This window comes from Aphelocoma coerulescens, chromosome 2 (genome assembly GCF_041296385.1).
Source record: "Aphelocoma coerulescens isolate FSJ_1873_10779 chromosome 2, UR_Acoe_1.0, whole genome shotgun sequence".
NCBI classification, from domain to species: Eukaryota; Metazoa; Chordata; class Aves; order Passeriformes; family Corvidae; genus Aphelocoma; species Aphelocoma coerulescens.
In genome coordinates this window covers 42,197,297-42,201,576 of record NC_091015.1, presented here as the reverse complement: position 1 = coordinate 42,201,576, position 4,280 = coordinate 42,197,297, and positions in this window count along the sequence as shown.

The following is a 4,280-nucleotide window of genomic DNA, read 5'->3' as shown; positions in this document are numbered from 1 at the left end:
GCAAATTGGAGGGATTTGTACATTTAATCAAGGAAAAAGAGGGAACCAAACTCTGCCATCCCATGCCCAGAAGGGTGACCTTTTCACCAGATTAAAATAATTTTGCAGACACTGCAATGTATGCAAATACTTGACCACTTACTTTATCTAGTAAGAAAATCCATCACAAAAAGTTATTGCCTTCTCAAACACCATGCCATCAACACTAGCATCTTTAGACAATATGAGCTTCCATCTGGCAGGTGCCATCTGGAGCCCTGGGAATCACATCCAATTCTCTCACCAAGTTAAAAAATGCTACAGCACTTTACAAGGAAGAAGAGCACCATTTCCACTTGCATCGGACTGGAACAATTGCAGGCTCTTTCTCTGGGACAAGTGTTTCAATTTTGCTTGGCATAACTTATTAGTTCTTTTAGCTTAAACCATCTATCATTTATTTTAAATCAGAACCCAGAATGCTTTCATAGGAGTCTCTGAAAGGGATTTTGAGACATGGAAGTTTTCCATTTAAACTTCAAAAGGATGTGGTGTTACCTAAACTGATGGCAGGGATTGTGCCAACAAGAAGGAGCAGGAATGAAGCACAAAGCCTCTGCTACTCTTTCCTGGTCCTGCTGAGAAGGTACTACCAAACACTTTTACCTCCACTGCTGCATGCCTTCAAGTGTTGTCACAACTAAGGGCTAGGAGAACAGTAAAACACTGTCAGGTGGAAACTGCCTGTGAAAGTATGCTTCAGAGTCAGGTAAGCCCCCCAGGAGCTAGTCTGGATATTCACTCTGCAAAACAAAGTACAGCTCCTTACGCTAGTGGAGACATGGCTTTATAAAACTAGAGGGAAAACCATGGTTCTATTTGATCCTGTGACATTTTGTTCCAGGAATGACACAGCCCCATTTCCATGGTATTTGCACTTCAGCTTCTAAGGTGCAGCAGGTCTGTGCAGCAAGTTTTCATTTCAGGAGAGGCACCTCAGAAACAAATCTGGGGGCATCAGGCTTGGCTACTAGTCCAGGTTTAGAAGTCTCTCTCAGCAGAGTATACATGCCTTAACATAAGCAGCTAAATTCAACAGTTGAATAAAAGGTGGCATTTTGAGAAGACATATTAAACAGAAAGAGAAGGACACCAATGGCAAGGAAAATGCTGGGAATGTTGGAGAAAGGTCTTAGACTAGGAAAGAGTCTGCAAGAGCCTAATTCAGGCAAGCAAGAAAGATAATTTGCAGTTAAAGGAAAATGTAGTTCTAGTTACATTTCAAGTTATGACAACATATGTTGAGTCCTAAATGTACTATAATCTATTGCTAAGAAACTGTCAAGCAGTTTTAATGAGAACTGCACAATGAATCTAGAAGAATTACCACAAAGCATGCAGAATCCATTTGTGCTGAACTGATAAAAATCATTTGCAATGCTAACAGTTCTTTTGCAGGTACTGTATTTGTTTTATTCCATTTAACAGCAATTACTCTTTGATTCATTTGCAATTAATACAATACTAATTAACAAATTAGGAGTTTTATTCTTTCCTAGCAAAGAAGTAGAAACCAGGCTATAAGAGGATGATGTAATAACTGATCACGATTTCAATTTTACAAAACCTAGCGCTCCCCAGTTACATTTAACCTGAGTATTTTCTTCAGGGAGACTGAGAAGCATTGGAGCAAACACGACTGGTTTTTTTGTGGTTTGTGTTTTTTTTTCCCCAGAACAGCAGCATTAACACAGAGCAATCACGAAATGACAGACTGAAACCTGTTTGGTTTGGTATAAGAAAGGAGACAATGACAAGAAACCTCCGCACAACTCACTAACTACAGAAGATATCTCATTTATTTAATCAGTTAATTTTAAATTAATAACATTTGTTAACTTTTTGCCTATGTATGCAGCACATTCAGCATAACTTTACATAACTTGTAACTTTAAAGTGTTGCATTTCATTACTAGCAAAATGCAGTTTGACACAAAGTGAGGAGAAAAAAAAGGAAACAAATGCCAGTCAGCATATTTACCATCATAATATTAAAAAATCAGCAATCTAAAGAACTGTCTAACAAGCTGCAAAGATGTTTAAAAGTGAATACAGCATATTTTTATTAAGTCAGAAGGAAGAACCAAATATAATGTAAAAAGCTGTATCTAGTTACAAATCTGTATTTTAAGGGTCACAAATTGAGAAGAACCAACCTCTCAACAAAAATCTTTGTCTACCACTTACAATAACCAATAATTAAAAACAACTGTTTAACCTGTATCGCTTCAAATCAGCAACTTCACACACTTGATACCCACACTTGAAACGAGTTACAGAAACTGCAGTTTCAGGCAGTAAAATGCAACTTGTACAGTAACAGTTTTAAGACTCTTTACAAAGCACTCCATACTGAAGAAACTGGCAGGAGAACACAAGCTGCTTTGGAATTCCTCTTTAGCCATGTGTTTCTCAAGCTACTGGATAAAAAAGCAAGGATTTCAGAATCCTATATACTAGGTTTATAAATATTTCTATTATAGGCCTCCCAAAAATTAAGCCATGAACTCTGTAGAAGGCTTACACATGTGACAAAGTTGGGGTGATTTGTCTAAGGAACAGGCAAGAGAGGTTAGTTAAATGCTGAAATTATCATTATCTGGCCCCACGTTAACAGGGATATCAGATTTTTCCTAGAGCCACAATAGATAAGAGACTGAATTCTGCCCAAAACCAGTAATAAAAAATCTTTAGGAAAAAGTTCACATAGCAAGTTTAGCCACTGCTGTTTAACTATAAGTAGATGTTCTACGGTGACAGGTTTTGTTTCACAATACAAATGGCTTTTGAAACTATGGAAGCAACAAATAATCATAGCAATGATTTGTGAAACAGTATCAAAAGAACATCAAGCACAGACTGGATTCCTTCACTCTTCAGGCTATGCACACCGTCTTAGGGTTTCCAGGAACATCCATCTTTTTTTTATCTTCTAACAATACATTCCCAGGCAATCCCAACTGTCTCACCTTTGAGAAGGGCCATGAAGATGATCAGAGGGTTGTAACACCTCTCCTGTGAAGACAGGCTGAGAGAGTTGGGATTGTTAAGCCTGGAGAAGAGAAGGCTCCAGTGAGACCTTAGAGCACCTTCCAGGACCTAAAGGAGGCTTACTACAAGGCTGGAGAGGAATTACAAAGGCATATAGTGACAGGACAAGGGGAAATGGCTTCCACCTGAGAGTAGGGTTAGATTAGATATTATAGGAAGAAATTTTTAACTTTGAGGGTGGTGAGGCACTGGAACAGGTTAGGTTGCCCAGAGAAGCTGCTGACAACCCATCCCTGGAAGTGTTCAAGGCCAGGTTGGATGAGGCTCTGAGCAACCTGGTCTAGTGAAAGGTGTCCCTGCACATGGCAGGCAGGTTGGAACTGGATGATCTTTAAGGTCCCTTTCAATCCAAACCACTCTATGATTATATTGACACTGACAACATACTACAGAATTATATTTTTTAGTCAAAACTCTAAATTAAGTTTAATTCTGAAATAATCTTGGCCATTGACATATAAGCACACCTTAAGGCAAACTATACTATGGTAGTCAAAACACAAATAAAAGGCATGTAGATAAAAGCAAGTGAAAAGATGAATGGCAACTTTATTCTTCCTGAGTTCCCCACCCTTCACTTCTGCCCTTCTAAAGGCATTCTCCAAGCAGCTGATTATAGGACTAATTTCAAAATTCAATCTGAAATAGAAAGCAAGTCTTTTGTTCCAAGTATATGACTTAAGTGTCTTCATTTAAATATTCCACTTTAAAGGCTCAGCTATGTAAGTATTCTTCAGGCAATGGCCTGAAGAATAATTCCATCTGAACCAGCCCTAAGTACACTATAGCCTCTTATTAAGACATGAAATTAAAGCAAAGGCTAATATTGTCAACACACATCAAATATTTCCTAGTATGCCTGCAGAGGCTTCTTGGCCCTGTGACCAACTGTTATACCCAAGCCATGTGGTGGCCATCTGTGACTTATAGGAGTACCCAAAGCATATTCATTTTACAGGACCTTCCTAACTGAAAAAAACCCATGTCTCAGGCAGTATTCACAAAAACCCCCAACTTATAATCAAAGCCTGGTACTTGTCCAGTATTGTGGTAAGAGTAGCAGTGGGGTAATATTAATAATCAACCTACCCCCCAAAAAAACAACTTACAGTTAAATATATTACAAATTGAGTTTAACATATCAAAAGTTGAGAAATACCCCGCTTCAAAAGAGTCACAGCCTATCAGTA